The following is a 19264-nucleotide window of genomic DNA, read 5'->3' on the forward strand; positions in this document are numbered from 1 at the left end:
AGTGGAAGAAGAGGAGCCATGAGGAAGACTAAAAAGGAATAATACCAATGAGGAGAAGCAAGGTGGTTCAGTGCTATGGAAGCAAAAAAAAAATTAAAAATGGAGAAGTCAGGAGGGTAAAACCAAAGAAAAGGTTAGTTGGAGGCTGCCAATGGCCTCTGAGAGCCATCTACATATGGTTCTGGGATGGTGCCATAACAACAGGGTCCAAACAATCGTTGGTTATTGAAAAAAAAAGACTCTGTGAGGATGGAACATCGAGAATAAGGGAAAGTAAGGAAAGAGTAAGGTGGTACAAGGAAGAGGTGGTTCAAAGGGTTATGGGAACCTAAGAGTGTTTGTAGACTAAAGGAAGAGATGCACTGCTGAGCTCACCCTGTCCTGCCTACCGTTCTAATGCAGGAAATTAAGATCAGAAAAGAGAACAAGAGAAGGAGGCTGGATGGTTGCTGGACAAGAATATGAAGAAATTGATGTGAGTGGCAGAAATGGAGAGTAGGAGATGGCATATATAAACTCATCATTGAGAAAACAAAGGTTAATTACAAAATCGAATTGCCCAATTTTAAACTGAATACTGAATTGGTTAAAATATTTTATTTTTTATTTTTTTATTTTTTTATTTTTTATTGGTGTTCAATTTGCCAACATACAGAATAACACCCAGTGCTCATCCCGTCAAGTGCTCCCCTCAGTGCCCGTCACCCAGTCACCCCCATCCCCCGCCCTCCTCCCCTTCCACCACCCCTAGTTCGTTTCCCAGAGTTAGGAGTCTTCATGTTCTGTCTCCTTTTCTAATATTTCCTACCCATTTCTTCTCCCTTCCCTTCTATTCCCTTTCACTATTATTTATAGTCCCCAAAAGAATGAGACCATATAATGTTTGTCCTTCTCCGATTGACTTATTTCACTCAGCATAATACCCTCCAGTTCCATCCACGTTGAAGCAAATGGTGGGTATTTGTCGTTTCTAATGGCTGAGGAATATTCCATTGTATACATAAACCACATCTTCTTTATCCATCATCTTTCGATGGATACCGAGGCTCCTTCCACAATTTGGCTATTGTGGACATTGCTGCTAGAAACATCGGGGTGCAGGTGTCCCAGCGTTTCATTGCATCTGATAAACATTTATTCTTAAGGAACACAACTTAGATGATATCAAATATATTAAGAATGCTGGGTAGGCAAGGGGGAAGCAGTTTATGTTTCTCCAACACTGCCCTTGACCAGTGCTGGGTCTTTCTGAGAGTTACTGACCCCCCTCTGTCTCAGATTTTCATTTGTATAATAGGGTTGATTACAGTTACCAAGGTGGTTGCATTGTTGTAGGACTGTTCAGGAATCAGAATGCATGAGAGCTATTACCTCAGTGCTTTCCATGTTGTCAGCAGGTGAGCCGTAAATGCTAGTTATCATTACTGTAAGCTTTTCTTGGTTGTCTGTTAGTGCAGTCTTGGAGGGAGTAGTTGGGCAGTCAGGGCACTGGGATTTAGCTGGACAGATGCTAACACTTACCCTGGATAGATAAATGCAACTGGTGTAGAAGTGAAAGATTGTGTGTGACTTCACAAAAGAGAAAGGGGAAGAGAAGGGAGAGATTAGGGAAATAACAGAAGTATCTGTGTGAGTGTGTGAGTGTGTGTGTGTGTGTGTGTGTGGAGAGAGAGAGAGAGAGAGAGAGAGAGAGAGAGAGAGAGAGATAATAAAATTAGGGAAAGGCAGCATTTGATGACTGGTAGAAATGGGTTCCACTTCACCACTGCACAGTTAACTTCAGTACAGGAAAGCCAACCAAGTTGTGGTTTCCCAATTTGCATTTGTGAGTACTGGTGCCCCTTATCAGCTCCCCAGCCAAGGCTGCCAATATATAGTCCAGAGTCCCATTTTGACTTTGTAGCAATGTCTTTCTAATCAATGCCTATCTATTCCCCTCCTCCCCAGCCCCTACCTCAAGAAATGGGAGGAATACTGAGAGGATCAGACCCAAAGATTTGGTGTGGTTCAAATTCATGATCTATATTCTTCATGTGTTGGCTTTCTCCTCTCTGATGATGACCTACTATGTACCATTTTGAATGTCTACGGACTCACTAAACTTACCTCTCTCAGTATTTGGCTCAGGTGGGCACTCTTCTGGGATTTGGTGATCCAGTGTGCTTCGATCTCACCCAGAACCTTTGCTCTCATGCATTGTCATTGTCTTTTTCCAGTCCGAGGATCCCTTACTCTGCCTGGTGAGACAGCTTTTCAGTCTGGCAATATTCCTCCCTTCAGTCACAATATCAGAGTTCCTGAGCCCTGCCCCATGTGCATGAGGTCTGACCAGCAAGGAGGCAATAGAGTGAAAACTGTACACCAGGTGTATGTGGCCTGGCTTGCTACCCGCAAGATTATCTGTGGGTTATTTGGGGCCAGCTTTTAATCTCAGACTACTTTCCCTCTAACCAGCTTCCCTTTGCTATCTCTCTCAGAGTGCATGGAGGGAAATGCAATCTTACTTAAAAATTAACTCAAACATCTGCTAGTACTCTCCACTATAATATATCGTATGCATTTCAAAGTCTTAAAATGATATTTGGACAATCTTTTGTTTATCTCCAGCGTTTCTCCCCTCCACGAGCAGAAAAGATGTAGAATGGCTTGTGTATATCTACATAGATGTCTCTCTCTCTCTCCTCTGACACTTTCCACCCCTCCAACCCCCACATCCCCCCAAACTGAAGTGTTAATTAGTGGGGATAGTGCATGATTCAAGCTGACACAGGGTGTGATGAAGACAGACTGGAGATGATGTAAGCCATCAGCATTAATTCCATTCTCCAAGAGAGGTGGGAAATTCTTGCGTGCAAGAGAGTGCAATCACTTTATTTCGGTCTGTGCCACACACCAGGTTCCATGGGCTGCCCTAGGATTGAGTAATTCCAGATTGCTAGGGCTGCTCTCCCATGCATCAAATGAATGTGTGAGTAGTCAGTAACCTGTAAAGTGCTGTAAGTCCTTTTATCCTAGTTTCCCCCAAGAATATATTTTAGATTTGTTATATGTGAATTTATCTAATATGTAATGAGTGAATGGAGTTCTAGACAGTCCTGATCTTTCTTGATCTACTTGGAGTCAACTAACAATCCTGAAAAGGGGTGGGGATGCAGCATGGTGGTTACAGAATCAGTGTCTAAAAATATGCACAGAGTTCATGGGGGATAGGTCTCTGGTGATGTCAGGAGAATTCCTGCTTCCTTGTGAGATATATTCATCTCTCCATAAATCATTTGTTGAGGGCCATGTTGCCTGGTGACCTGTGTGGCTGAGCCATGTGGTAAAGCTGATGACAAAGATTTCCCTCTGCCAGGCTCCTTGCACTTTAAGGAAGGGCATCCCCTCGTGAGGCCCACCCTCTGCTTCCCAGCTCTTCACTCAGTCTGAAACTCGCCTCTGTCTCTCCCCATCTGTCTCATTCCATTTGAGATCACATGTCACCCAGACTTCCTCTAAGTTCCCTTTCTCTATTTACTATGCCTTAGTCTTCCCTGCTCTTTGAAAGCTAAGGGAGCGTTGAGTTGCTGTGGCAACCCCCACCCCCACCTCTTTTCTGTTTCTCAACAATTTTTCTACATTTTAATAAAATCACTATTTATAGTGCGCTAAGCTTCATTCCCCTCCACCGCAGCTCTGCAAGGGAGGTTTCCTGTCTGACCAGAATACTAATGACTAAAACACGGCTTTCGAGTGAGGTAGTGAGGGGGCCTTCCAGGGCAAGGACTTTGGTAAACATATGAGTTCAGGACCAGGGTTTGAGCTGTATACATGAAGAACCGGGCTGAAGTGTACAGGGCTGAGCACCCAGCCTTGTAAAATATACCATGCATACATATAAAATATACATGTTGAATTTGGCTGGAGGGGGAAGAAGCACAAGATAAGGCATTCTTTTTTTTTTAAGATTTTATTTATTTATTCATGACACACACACACAGAGAGAGAGAGAGAGAGAGAGAGAGAGAGAGAGAGGCAGAGACACAGGCCCAGGGAGAAGCAGGCTCCATGCAGGGAGCCCAACGTGGGACTTGATCCCAGACCTCCAAGATCACGGCCTGGGCTGAAGGCAGCGCTAAACCGCTGGGCCACTGGGGCTGCCCGAGATAAGGCATTCTTACCTTTGTTACACTGACAAAGGAAACTGAAGTCTTGGACTCTGAGTGCCAACTGGGATATAGCCAGCCTGTTAGGAATGGTTGGGATTTGCTATATAGAAGGTGGTTCAAAGCCAGCATGGAATCATGGGTGGCAAACACTGAGGCTTCATCATTTACTAGCTCTGAGACCTCAGTGTTCTCAACTGCATACTATCTATCTTGGAGGACTGCTGTGAGGGGTACAGATATCGTACCCCAGGCCTTTGGGGATAATATGGCTGCATGGGTAAGTGTCTGGGCTCTAGAGTAGGCTTCAGATCCCCACTCTGCCAGCCTCTAGGTTTTTTTGTTTTGTTTTGTTTTGTTTTTAAGATTTATTTATTTACTCGAGAGAGAGAGAGAGAGAGAGAGGCAGAGACATAGGCAGAGAGAGAAGCAGGCTCCTCCCTGGGAGCCTGACATGGGACTCAATCCCCAGATGCCAGGATCGTGCCCTGAGCCAAAGGCAGACGCTCAACCGCTGAGCCACCCAGGGGTCCCCCAGCCTCTAGTTTTATGACTTGAGGCCAGTTACTTAACCTCTCCATCAACCAGATTCCTCATCTCTAACATGGGGACAATAGAACCTGTCTTTTAGGGATATTTTGAGAATTCAGTAAGTTAATATGGTAGAGACTTGGTACAGTGCCTGGTAAAGTATCTACTGTCATTGATTATTGGCATTTGATATATAAGAACTACTATTTTACCAGTTTATCAACACTCATGAAGACTAGTTCAAACCTGGGGCTTTACCAAGAGTTTATATCTATTGAGGTATAAATTTGGTGGAGGGTCATTTCATTATGGAATGAAACATTTAGACTACATTAAGAAGTAGAATCTGATCCTAAATGGAAAAATACAGTAGCTTTTCTATTCTTAGTGTTTATGAATGAAAATATTCATTTTTGCCATGTTGTTTTCGGACTTTATAAAAACAAATTTATATAGATGCAAGATGGATTATTTTAATTTAAATCTGATTTGAATTTAAAATACTGTTAGCCACTCTGATGGCTCACAGGTAGAAAGTCTCTGAGTGAGGTTATGTAGTAGCGCACGGATGGCACTGCTTTTAAACTCTCATGTGCCTCTGATTTTATATTTATCTTTTGCCTCTGATTTTATTTTATTCATTTTATTTTTTTAAAGATTTGACTTCTTTATTCATGATAGACAGAGAGAGAAAGACAGAGACACAGGCAGAGGGAGAAGCAGGTTCCCCTTAGGGAGCCCGATGCAGGACTTGATCCCAGGATCCTGGGATCATGACTTAAGCCAAAGGCAGATGCTCAACCACTGAGCCACCCAGGTGCCCCCACCTATGATTTTATTAAAATCGGATTCTAATTCAGTAGGTTTGGGGTGGAGTCTGAGATTCTGCATTTCTAGCAAGCTCTTAGGTGATGCTGATGCCACTGGTCCTCCGGGACCGTTTACTAGTGAGATTATGAGGTTTTTGAGTCCAGCATTTCCCAAAGATGACTTTTTTTCCCTCTCAAAGATGACTTTAAACAGAAGTGTGGGTTTAGAGGAAGGGCTTCCTCCCATTTCCTACCACATACAAAGCTGGAATCACCCAATATTAATAGAGCTGGGCCCTCATGAAGGTATGAGATTAAGAATGATCTGTGGAAGCTAGAAGCTTCCTTTTTTCCCCTGAGATCTTTTTGACAAAGGAAGTAACACTGTATGCAGTTGTCTGGCTTTTGGCCAGAAAGTTCAGAGGTGCCCGACTGCATTATGTAAGTGCTTTCCTCTTGCTTACAAGTGTGATTACTCACTTTGTTTTGTTCTTAAAGTGTTTTCAGAACCCAATAAAGCCCATAATTTTTAGGGTGGCATTTTAGGATGGGGGTATTGTTTGATTTCTTTGAAGTATTTTGAAGGATGACTATTGGACTGAAACCCAAGTGAAATTGAGCCAAATAAAGACATAATTATTAAAACATTTCAACTCCTGCTTAAAAGCACTGCTTTCCTACTATAAATCTCTGGCAATCTGTTATTTCAGTTAAAGCTTTATTTAAAAAAAACACCTCAAAACAAAACTCTTGACATGCTTGTAACAACTAACAATAATGGTGATATGTAACAGCTGCAAGCTCACTTCCGAATTACCAGTGGAGGAATTAAAGGTCCGTGTTATAAAATGAGAGGTTTTGCTACTTTATAAGATGAATCAGCCAGTGACTCACAATTATCAGTTGTGTGACTTAAAAATCCCAGTAGTTGTGAGCTTCTCTTTGGAGAATGGGCAGTCTTTGAGGAAATATGTGACATTAGAGAAAGAAATACGAAGTATACTTCTTTAAATTCGAGACTGACCATGATTAGAGAGCACAGTAAGACTATATATGTGCATTTCATTAAAAAGATCATCTCAGTTGGACTTAGGCCCATAGATTGAGGCACCTGGATGATGCGTTTGGTTGAATGTCTGACTTTTGGTTTTGGCTCAGTTAACGATCTCAGCAGGGTCATGAGACGGAGCTCCAAGTTGGGCTCTGTGCTCAGTGCAGAGTCTGCTTGAGTTTCTCTCTACCTCTCCCTCTGCCTCTGCCTTTCCCCTTCATGCTCTCTCTCTCTAAAATAAATAAATAAGTCAATGTTTTTTTAAAAGGTTCACAGATCAAGAGATGTTGATGCCAACTAAGGGAGAATTGCCCCTTTAATGTCATATTTAATCCTTGCAGATGCCAATCTAGTCAGCTAGTAACAACCCAGGCAGGAGATGGGCATATATGGCAGAGATGGACAATAATATATATTTCAAAATACAAAGTTGTTTTTGCAGCATTGGATGTTAAGACTCTCTTCAAATGGAAACCACGCAAATACGATTCTAGCTTAAAGTTTCCTCAGCATATAACCACTGGGAAAAATTAAATGAGATTTATCTGAGAATTGCTTTTATGACCCATCCTTAAAACAGAAGAGCTTTGTTTCTTCTGAGCTAGTGGGAACCTGTTACAGTAGCAGCCTTATAATTTGTCACTGAATAAATCACCAACACCAAGTTACATTAATTATATCTTACTCTTTGGTTCCCTAAATTCCTCTTTAATATGCCTGAAGGAGTTGCAATGAATAATATGGATTGAGACCCATTTGCAATCTTTAGTTTTTCCTTTCCTGTAAATCTACATTCTTTCTCTTTTATCACTAGTAGGAAAATCCATAATTTGAAGTTTTGTTAGGAAGTTAGCTTGGAATTATCGGTAACTAAACTCTTTAAATTAATGGTGCTTGGTGACTGTAATGATCTAAAGTTTGGTGCCTTCTGTAGGCTTGCTCCAGGAGATTCTACATGAATAAGAGAATGTGTATATATTTTTTAACAAGGAATCATTTTGGGTTGACCAAAATTGACCAAGGGTTTATAGAGATATCAAAAGGCAAATTCTGTACAGTTTAAACACAAGAGTTCTTGTGCTAGTGGAATACTTCAAAGGCTTGGGGATTGAAGTAACTCTCTGATGAAGTCTAGAAACTACTGGAAATATTTAAGTGCTGAGGTTAAAATTACACTTGAGATAAAATCTGATTTCCTGTTTCTAAGTCTGAAAACTTACAATAAGGACCTTGAAGGTTCCTGGAATAATAAACAGTTATTCTAAAACAGCAACAGGATGAGGTAAGTGTGGCTGACTCGAGAGTACAGATTAAGTTCCTCAACACAACTCATATGTTTCAAAATTAAAAGGGAAAATTTCCAAGAGAGAGACATATTTGGAGTTTTATTGAATCCAAAATATTCTTAAGTACTGCAAAATTTTGACATGTTTTTTAAAGGGTTTCCACTGCTAAGACAATTATCTAGTTTCTGCAGAGTGTTTTACACTCTGATTTGTTTTACAAATCTAGAGTTGAGAGCCTCTGAACAGTGGTACATCAATGTATAGTGGCTTTTTCAATTTGTGGAGGACAAGTAGCCTTCCTGGGCTGCAAGGAGCTGAACACCATTCCCTTCCTCATTTGCTTCACTCAGTTCTTTCTACTTATTTGCCAAGCTTAAACTTCTGTTTTGTTTTCCAGAAAGCCCCAGGGCTGACCTGATAGTCTTCTTCGTCTTTTTCATAGTACCTGGAGTACCTGGTATAGAACTTGTCACCATGCCTTAATCAGAGGCTTTCTCATTTCCCACTAATTCTGTGAAGTCTTTGAGGACAAAAATTATGTCTTCCCAGTGTCCTATTTATTCAGCAAATGTTTATCAACAGCCACTGTATAGCAGGCCCTGTGAATACACTGATGACTAGGACATAGGGTCAGTTTTCCAGCTGCTCACAGTTTTGAAAAGGAAACAGAACAGTGGACAGTTATATTTTGTATTAGGTTCTTTGACAGAGTCAATTGAAGGTATGTCAGAAGGACATTTACCTGAGGTCTTCCAAAGTAGTTATCACCTAAAAAGTAAGTCTTGAAAGATAAGCAGCGATCACCCAGCTGAGAAGAACAGTGTATATGGGTGGCATGGGGCAGAAAACATGTGGGCAGAGGGAGCAGCAGATATAGAAGAGAGGCCATATTACATACAAGGAATTCACAGTAACTCTGGGTAACTGAAGTGAAGAGCACCTGTTACAGAGTGATAAGTAATGAGGTTAGGAAGGTCAACAGGAGCTTGATGATGAAGGGCCTTGGATGTCATACTAAAAAGTTTGGGCTTTATTCTAAAAGGGCAAGTCATTGAAGTATTTTAGGCAAGAGAGTCGTTAGCATATTTTTGGTTTCCAGAAATCATTTTGGCTGTAGTGTGAAAAATTTACAAGGCTGTGGCAACAAAATAGGCAAGAAATTACAAAACACAGAAGCAACTCAGAGGTGGAGGGGGTGGAGGAAGTTGCGGGAAGAATTTATTGGCTGTAAGGAGTGAGCAAGAAGAAGTCTGAGATTAGGTGATCCTCAGACTTCTAAATAGTAGCATTAAGGAGAAGTGGTTCTGTTTTCCAGATTATGGAATACAGTTAGGGTGTGATGTAATGCTGAGTGTGGGAAGTGAGTCATTCTGTCTTGGACACGTTGACAGTGAAGTCCCTTGGATAGTCCGGAGACTACTCAATAGGATATTTCTAGCAAAGAGATTGGTATACAAAAGATAAATTGTCTGTGTGGGTCAGAAAACTCCATAAGGCTGGCTAACAAAATCTTGGCTTGTTGGAAGGTTGTAGAAGAATCTCACTGAACCCAGTGGCAGAAGGTAGAGTTGGGGCTGCCACATGCTGGAAATTTATCTGTAGCTACTATCTACCTTTCATTTTTTTTAATTTATTTTTTATTGGTGTTCAATTTACTAACATACAGAATAACACCCAGTGCCCGTCACCCATTCACTCCCACCCCCCGCCCTCCTCCCCTTCTACCACCCCTAGTTCGTTTCCCAGAGTTAGCAGTCTTTACGTTCTGTCTCCCTTTCTGATATTTCCCACACATTTCTTCTCCCTTCCCTTATATTCCCTTTTACTATTATTTATATTCCCCAAATGAATGAGAACATATAATGTTTGTCCTTCTCCGACTGACTTACTTCACTCAGCATAATACCCTCCAGTTCCATCCACGTTGAAGCAAATGGTGGGTATTTGTCATTTCTAATAGCTGAGTAATATTCCATTGTATACATAAACCACATCTTCTTTATCCATTCATCTTTCGTTGGACACCGAGGCTCCTTCCACAGTTTGGCTATCGTGGCCATTGCTGCTATAAACATCGGGGTGCAGGTGTCCCGGCGTTTCATTGCATTTGTATCTTTGGGGTAAATCCCCAACAGTGCAATTGCTGGGTCGTAGGGCAGGTCTATTTTTAACTGTTTGAGGAACCTCCACACAGTTTTCCAGAGTGGCTGCACCAGTTCACATTCCCACCAACAGTGTAAGAGGGTTCCCTTTTCTCCGCATCCTCTCCAACATTTGTTGTTTCCTGCCTTGTTAATTTTCCCCATTCTCACTGGTGTGAGGTGGTATCTCATTGTAGTTTTGATTTGTATTTCCCTGATGGCAAGTGATGCAGAACATTTTCTCATATGCATGTTGGCCATGTCTATGTCTTCCTCTGTGAGATTTCTGTTCATGTCTTTTGCCCATTTCATGATTGGATATTTGTTTCTTTGGTGTTGAGTTTAATAAGTTCTTTATAGATCTTGGAAACTAGCCCTTTATCTGATACGTCATTTGCAAAGATCTTCTCCCATTCTGTAGGTTGTCTTTTAGTTTTGTTGACTGTATCCTTTGCTGTGCAAAAGCTTCTTATCTTGATGAAGTCCCAATAGTTCATTTTTGCTTTTGTTTCTTTTGCCTTCGTGGATTTATCTTGCAAGAAGTTACTATGGCCGAGTTCAAAAAGGGTGTTGCCTGTGTTCTTCTCTAGGATTTTGATGGAATCTTGTCTCACATTTAGATCTTTCATCCATTTTGAGTTTATCTTTGTGTATGGTGAAAGAGAGTGGTCTAGTTTCATTCTTCTGCATGTGGATGTCCAATTTTCCCAGCACCATTTATTGAAGAGACTGTCTTTCTTCCAATGGATAGTCTTTCCTCCTTTATCGAATATTAGTTGCCCATAAAGTTCAGGGTCCACTTCTGGATTCTCTATTCTGTTCCACTGATCTATGTGTCTGTTTTTGTGCCAGTACCACGCTGTCTTGATGACCACAGCTTTGTAGTACAACCTGAAATCTGGCATTGTGATGCCCCCAGATATGGTTTTCTTTTTTAAAATTCCCCTGGCTATTCGGGGTCTTTTCTGATTCCACACAAATCTTAAAATAATTTGTTCTAACTCTCTGAAGAAAGTCCATGGTATTTTGATAGGGATTGCATTAAACGTGTATATTGCCCTGGGTAACATTGACATTTTCACAATATTAATTCTGCCAATCCATGAGCATGGAATATTTTTTCCATCTCTTTGTGTCTTCCTCAATTTCTTTCAGAAGTGTTCTATAGTTTTGAGGGTATAGATCCTTTACATCTTTGGTTAGGTTTATTCCTAGGTATCTTATGCTTTTGGGTGCAATTGTAAATGGGATTGACTCCTTAATTTCTCTTTCTTCAGTCTCATTGTTAGTGTATAGAAATGCCACTGACTTCTGGGCATTGATTTTGTATCCTGCCACGCTACCGAATTGCTGTATGAGTTCTAGCAATCTTGGGGTGGAGACTTTTGGGTTTTCTATGTAGAGTATCATGTCATCGGCGAAGAGGGAGAGTTTGACTTCTTCTTTGACAATTTGAATGCCTTTAATGTCTTTTTGTTGTCTGATTGCTGAGGCTAGGACTTCCAGTACTATGTTGAACAGCAGTGGTGAGAGTGGACATCCCTGTCTTGTTCCTGATCTTAGGGGAAAGGCTCCTAGTGCTTCCCCATTGAGAATGATATTTGCTGTGGGCTTTTCATAGATGGCTTTTAAGATGTCGAGGAATGTTCCCTCTATCCCTACACTCTGAAGAGTTTTGATCAGGAATGGATGCTGTATTTTGTCAAATGCTTTCTCTGCATCCAATGAGAGGATCATATGGTTCTTGGTTTTTCTCTTGCTGATATGATGAATCACATTGATTGTTTTACGGGTGTTGAACCAGCCTTGTGTCCCAGGGATAAATCCTACTTGGTCATGGTGAATAATTTTCTTAATGTACTGTTGGATCCTATTGGCCAGTATCTTGTTGAGAATTTTTGCATCCATGTTCATCAGGGATATTGGTCTGTAATTCTCCTTTTTGGTGGGGTCTTTGTCTGGCTTTGGAATTAAGGTGATGCTGGCTTCATAGAACGAATTTGGAAGTACTCCATCTCTTTCTATCTTTCCAAACAGCTTTAGGAGAATAAGTATGATTTCTTCTTTAAACATTTGATAAAATTCCCCTGGGAAGCCATCTGGCCCTGGACTCTTGTGTCTTGGGAGGTTTTTGATGACTGCTTCAATTTCCTCCCTGGTTATTGGCCTGTTCAGGTTTTCTATTTCTTCCTGTTCCAGTTTTGGTAGTTTGTGGCTTTCCAGGAATGCGTCCATTTCTTCTAGATTGCCTAATTTATTGGCGTATAGCTGTTCATAATATGTTTTTAAAATCGTTTGTATTTCCTTGGTGTTGGTAGTGATCTCTCCTTTCTCATTCATGATTTTATTAATTTGAGTCTTCTCTCTCTTCTTTTTAATAAGGCTGGCTAATGGTTTATCTATCTTATTAATTCTTTCAAAGAACCAACTCCTGGTTCTGTTGATCTGTTCCACAGTTCTTCTGGTCTCGATTTCGTTGAGTTCTGCTCGAATCTTTATTAACTCCCTTCTTCTCTTGGGTGTAGGATCTATTTGCTGTTTTTTCTCTAGCTCCTTTATGTGTAAGGTTAGCTTTTGTATTTGAGTTCTTTCCAGTTTTTGAATGGATGCTTGTATTGCGATGTATTTCCCCCTTAGGACTGCTTTTGCTGCATCCCAAAGATTTTGAACGGTTGTATCTTCATTCTCATTAGTTTCCATGAATCTTTTTAATTCTTCCTTAATTTCCTGGTTGACCCTTTTATCTTTTAGCAGGATGGTCCTTAACCTCCACGTGTTTGAGGTCCTTCCAAACTTCTTGTTGTGATTTAGTTCTAATTTCAAGGCATTATGGTCCGAGAATATGCAGGGGACAATCCCAATCTTTTGGTATCGGTTCAGACCCGATTTGTGTCCCAATATGTGGTCTATTCTGGAGAAAGTTCCATGTGCGCTTGAGAAGAATGTGTATTCAGTTGAGTTTGGATGTAAAGTTCTGTAGATATCTGTGAAATCCATCTGGTCCAGTGTATCATTTAAAGCTCTCGTTTCTTTGGAGATGTTGTGCTTAGAAGACCTATCGAGTATAGAAAGAGCTAGATTGAAGTCACCAAGTATAAGTGTATTATTATCTAAGTATTTCTTCACTTTGGTTAATAATTGATTTATATATTTGGCAGCTCCCACATTCGGAGCATATATATTGAGGATTGTTAAGTCCTCTTGTTGAATAGATCCTTTAAGTATGATATAGTGTCCCTCTTCATCTCTCACTACAGTCTTTGGGGTAAATTTTAGTTTATCTGATATAAGGATGGCTACCCCTGCTTTCTTTTGAGGACCATTCGAATGGTAAATGGTTCTCCAACCTTTTATTTTCAGGCTGTAGGTGTCCTTCTGTCTAAAATGAGTCTCTTGTAGACACCAAATAGATGGGTCCTGCTTTTTTATCCAGTCTGAAACCCTGCGCCTTTTGATGGGGTCATTAAGCCCGTTCACATTCAGAGTTACTATTGAGAGATATGAGTTTAGTGTCATCATGATATCTATTCAGTCTTTGTTTTTGTGGACTGTTCCACTGAACTTCTTCTTAAAGGGGAATTTTAAGAGTCCCCCTTAAAATTTCTTGCAGAGCTGGTTTGGAGGTCACATATTCTTTTAGTTGCTGCCTGTCTTGGAAGCTCTTTATCTCTCCTTCCATTTTGAATGAGAGCCTTGCTGGATAAAGTATTCTTGGTTGCATGTTCTTCTCATTTAGGACCCTGAATATATCCTGCCAACCCTTTCTGGCCTGCCAGGTCTCTGTGGATAGGTCTGCTGTTACCCTAATACTCCTTCCCATAAAAGTCAGGGATTTCTTGTCTCTTGCTGCTTTAAGGATCTTCTCCTTATCTTTGGAATTTGCAAGCTTCACAATTAAATGTCGAGGTGTTGAACGGTTTTTATTGATTTTAGGGGGGGATCTCTCTATTTCCTGGATCTGAATGCCTGTTTCCCTTCCCAGATTAGGAAAGTTTTCAGCTAGAATTTGTTCAAATACATATTCTGGCCCTCTGTCCCTTTCGGCGCCCTCGGGAACCCCAATTAAACGTAGGTTTTTCTTCCTCAGGCTGTCGTTTATTTCCCTTAATCTATCTTCATGGTCTTTTAATTGTTTGTCTCTTTTTTCCTCAGTTTCCCTCTTTGCTATCAACTTGTCTTCTATGTCACTCACTCGTTCTTCCACCTCATTAACCCTCGTCGTTAGGACTTCTAGTTTGGATTGCATCTCATTCAATTGATTTTTAATTTCTGCCTGATTAGCTCTAAATTCTGCAGTCATGAAGTCTCTTGAGTCCTTTATACTTTTTTCTAGAGCCACCAGTAGCTGTATAATAGTGCTTCTGAATTGGCTTTCTGACATTGAATTGTAATCCAGATTTTGTAACTCTGTGGGAGAGAGGACTGTTTCTGATTCTTTCTTTTGAGGTGAGGTTTTCCTTCTAGTCATTTTGCTCAGTGCAGAGTGGCCAAAAGCAAGTTGTATTGGGAAAAAGAGAAAAAGAGAGGAGAGAAAGAAGGAAAGAAAAGAGAAAGAGAAAAAAAAGGGAAGAGAAAAAAAAAAACGAAAGAAAAAAAAGAAGAAAAAGAGAAAGAAAAAGAAAGGAGAAAAAAAAGGGGGGTGGGGGAGGAAACAAATCAAAAAGCAAAACAAAACAAAACAAAAAAAAAACAAGAAAAAACAAACAAACAAACAAACAAACAAAAAAGAACCACAGGGGAGTATCTTCTGATTCTGTGTTCTTTAAGTCCCTTGGCTTCTCCTGGAAGTTGTCAGTCTAGCTGGTGTTCTGGGGGAGGGGCCTGTTGTGCTGATTTTCAGGTGTTAGCAGTTGGGGGAGCTGCTGTGCCCCTGCCTGGTGCTGGGCTCGGTGGGGGTTGTTTACCCCGTGAGGCCGCAGGAGGAACAGCCCCAGTGGCGGGGCCAGCTCTGGAAACCTGGATTCAGCTCCGGCAGGAACTCTGTCTGCAGGGCCTGGAGGCTCCGGGGCGGGGCCGCTGATCTGCTCAGCTGGGGCAGGAGCGTCCTCACTGTCCTGGGCCCTCCCGCTCTCTGCCAGTCCCGGGGGAGGCGGGATCCTGGGCTGTGTCCCGGCGCCCTGTGCTCCGGGGCCTGCGCTGGTGGATTCGCGCTCCCGGGCCGCAGCCCCCTCCGCGGAGCCGCCGCCCGAGCCCCCCGAGCTGCTCCGGGTCCGCCGTGCGCGCTGCAGCCCTTAGGGAGCTCGGCGCACTCTCCTGGGCGCGCAGTTGCTGTTACTGTCCCCGGGAGCCCGAGGGCATCCCCGCCCTCCTGGGTCCTGCTCCAACTCCCTGCGAGCCCCTTTCCGCCCGGGAAGGTCCGTGCAGCTCCTGCTCCTCCGGGACGGGGCTCTCCTGTCCTGGGGACACTCGCCCCGGCCTCAGCCCGGCTCCTCGCGGGCCCCTCCCCCTTGGAGGCCTTTGTTCCTTTATTTCTTTTTCCCCGTCTTCCTACCTTGATAGAAGCGCGAACTCTTCTCACTGTTGCATTCCAGCTGGTCTCTCTTTAAATCTCAGGCCGAATTCATAGATTTTCAGGATAATTTGAAGGTTTTCTAGGTAGTTTGGTGGAGACCGGTGATTTGGGGACCCTACTCTTCCGCCATCTTGCTCCTCCCCCCACTATCTACCTTTCAGTGAGGCAGCCTGATTGTACCACTTCATGTCTGTTTTATCCTCTTTGCGTCCCTACTAGGCTTAGTGGTACTTCACCAGAACATGGATTACGTGCGTTTAGGGTGGTCAAGAGACAGACCTTGCCTCAACTCCATAAGACCTAGATTTCTGTTGAATTGTTTCTGCCTATAAATCTTCAAGTCTCAATTGCAAATTCCAGGGGGAGACAATCTAATTGGCTCAGTGTGGGTACTTACCTGGATACAGTAAGAATAGTACTCAGCTAGTGAAAAGGATTTAGGGAAGCAGTTAAAACTAAGATATTAGTTGAGATAACCTGGGGAAGAGGTTATCTGACCCAAGAGGTCAGGGCTGAGATCAGAACCTAGGGGAGCAGCAGGATTTGATTAGTGACAAGAGGAAGACAGGTCAGTGAACATGACTAGGAAGAGATGGAAAGAGAGGTAAGAAGAAGGACAATATCACAAAATAGAAGGAGGGAGGTGTCAACAGTGTCAAATTCTACAGAGATTGGGTAGGACGAGAACTGAAGGCTGACAAGGAAACCCGGAGTGAGGGACTATCCAATGAGGAGGTGGAGATAGAAGCCAGTGACAGTGGGATGCTGTGATAGTAGAATGTAAAATGAGGGGCTAGGGGCAAATAGGGCTGAAGATGGACACATGGAGGAAGCATTTATGTAGTAATCCAACATCCCAGCATGGAGAGATATTGACATGGCCAAGACAGACAATATTTGATGAAGTCAAGTTTGGGAGGAGGTTGAATGGGATGAACCAGAGCTCCAGAGGTTGGGACACCGCTTCCCCAAAGTGAGAGGGAGAAATGGCATAAAATACTGAATAGGGGGCATCTGGGTGACTCAGTCATTTAAGCATCTGCTTTTGGCTCTGGTCATGATTCCAGGGTCCTGGGATCAAACCCTGAGTCAGGTTCCCTGCTCATGGGGAGCCTGTTTCTCCCCCTCCTTCTGCAGCTCCCCCTGCTTGTATGCTCCTTCTCTCTCAAGTAAATAAATAAAATCTTTAAAAAGAAAGAGGCACTGAATAAATATTTTTAAATAATAAAAGAACAGACTCATAGAGTGGTGGTTGAGCCAGTTTGCAAAGCTTAGGTTTCTATTTCCCTTGGGATCTCACTTTCAGGCAAGGGGATTGGGTCTTGAGAGCATGCTGGGCAGGACAAAGCTTGCCAGCTTGATGTGTGTAGGACAAATACACTGGAAAAGCTTCCTTCTGCTCTTCCTTAAGATCCCCCAGTGATAACTCCCTCATCTGCCTCACTCTTAGGGCAGCTAGAATCCAAGATAGTAGGGGTGTGAGGGATGGAGAATGTGCACAAGAATCCTTTGGTTCAGGACTCGGAAAACTTTGGATTCTAGTCACTTTCTGAAATTTCCTGATCACATGAACTTAGACAAATTCCATAATTATGCATCTAGTTTCTTCATTTGTAAGAAGAGTGTGGTAATACTTTCTCTGCCTATTTTATAGATTTTACAGATTGCTTTTAATCATAAATCTATGTATCTACTTAAAATATTATAAATATTATAAAGCACAGTACAGTAACAAGGCCCCATTAATTAATTCTCCAGGCAGTCAGAAGATGTGGGCTGCTGGTGCAGTGTGCTCTGCAGAGCTGTCTGATCATATCTAACAACACATACATGTAGAGCATGGCCGTGGAGTACTGTTTGCTAGGTGCCTTTTGGGCTACTACATATGTTGAGAGCTTCGCCTGAGTGCAGTGCATTCCTGCGGGTATAGAAAGGGCCTGGAGGGAGAAGCATATTAAAATCACAAACTCATTACTCTCTCAAGACTAGACATATAAAGTTCAAACAGCTTTATAAACTGCCTCCAGAGATTATAAGGCAAAAATGAACTCTGCCTCAAAAATTTGCATCCAATATTATGAATGTCCCTTCTCTCTTTCTCCTAATGATTTCCATCTTCATCACCACAGACCAAAAGGCAACACAAGCATCTTCCTCTGCAGAGTTCCTCAGCTTCTCTGTAGAGATAAATGAAACCTACAGACATCAGCTATGTTTATCATCATTTAATCCAGCTTCTGGATTCCTATTTGGCCCTTGGACTAACTTCCCTCACACAGTACCTGATTGCTTTTAGATTCAGGTCATGTGGAAATTTTTTTTTTGTTTGTTTGTTTTGCAGGCGTAATAAATTGAACCAGCAATACCTGGCATCTACTTCTCACCAACATTGTAAAGGTTAATGAGATGTGCCTGTGAATCAACTTGTATTCTTCATCCTCATCTAAAAGCATTTATTTTGCCAAGTCGGACCAGACACGGATGAGGGAATATCCACATACACTCACTTCCTTGTCACTTATATGCTTTGGAATCAGATTTCTGGCTTATTTGCTTTGTTTCACCTCTTGGGGTTTCATTTCCAAAACAATTATGTCACTGACCTTAAATTTTAAAAGACAGTGTCATCCCCAGAGGGTTTAGTTCTTCATTTGGCTTTTCCTCCTCTGCCATGACTCAAGGCATCAGGTACTATGTCGAGAGAATGAAGAAGGATTTAAAAAAATATAATGTAACTCATTGGGCTGTGATTAATGGAATTTATAAATACATGATATATGAGCCTAAAGGAGAGAAAGGCACAATATTGATAAAGTTTGTAATACAAAAGAAAGTATAGAAAAGTGTACTGAGGATTGAGTATAGGCCCTAACCTATAGATGGTGCACAGCAATAATAATTATGCACTAATTTGTTTCTGCTGAGTCCAACAGAAAAGTGGACATTCTCATGGAGGAAGGCATGGTTCAAAGAGGGTATCTGTAATCCTGCATCTCTTTTTTTTTTTTTTTTTACCTTTTTTTTTAATCCTGCATCTCTTAATTCACTCTGTAAATGTTTACAATGGATTTAAAGATTTAGTTCCTTAACACGAAATACAAATTATGGCTCATGGAGTCCATCACCAAAACTACATGACCAGAAAGTTTAAAAACAGTTCTTTCTTATATCAACCAGAGGCCTGGAAAAATGTTTTGCTCCTTAGTAGCTAATTACTACATGTGTAAGGCAGCCTAAAGCTGCACTTTTTTTTTTTTTTTTTTTTTTTAAGACAAAGTAAAATTCCAGATGGAAACAAGAGGGCCTCTGTTTTGGTGATGTAGCATGTGTTGACATTCCAAAAGCAAACACGTTTGAGTAACTAGCTGCTATTTAGAAAAAGAATTAAGATCAACATTGCTAAGCACAAAATAACAACAATGGGTATGTACAGGCTGATTAGTAGAAATTATAGTCTGTCATGGTGCAAAAAAATACTGGACATAATAGTGAATATGTATGGAAAACAAAATGTCCTTATTTAACACTTGACTGTTCTGGATCTAAAAATGAGAATCTTCTCCTATAGGCTTAGAAATATGAATAGACATCACCTATTAGGCTCTAAGCTTCCTGAGAGCAGGGGTACCTTTGTATTCACCTTCATACATTTGTTTTGCTTCAGTTTTCTTGTAATACGGACACAAAGTATGAATGTACAGACTTATTAAAAAAAAAGAACATGTTATGGATAGCAAGAAAAAAAAAAAAAGAAGATGAAGACTCCTAACTCTGGGAAATGAACTAGGG

The sequence above is a fragment of the Canis aureus genome, chromosome 8, assembly GCF_053574225.1.
Source record: "Canis aureus isolate CA01 chromosome 8, VMU_Caureus_v.1.0, whole genome shotgun sequence".
Taxonomy (NCBI): domain Eukaryota; kingdom Metazoa; phylum Chordata; class Mammalia; order Carnivora; family Canidae; genus Canis; species Canis aureus.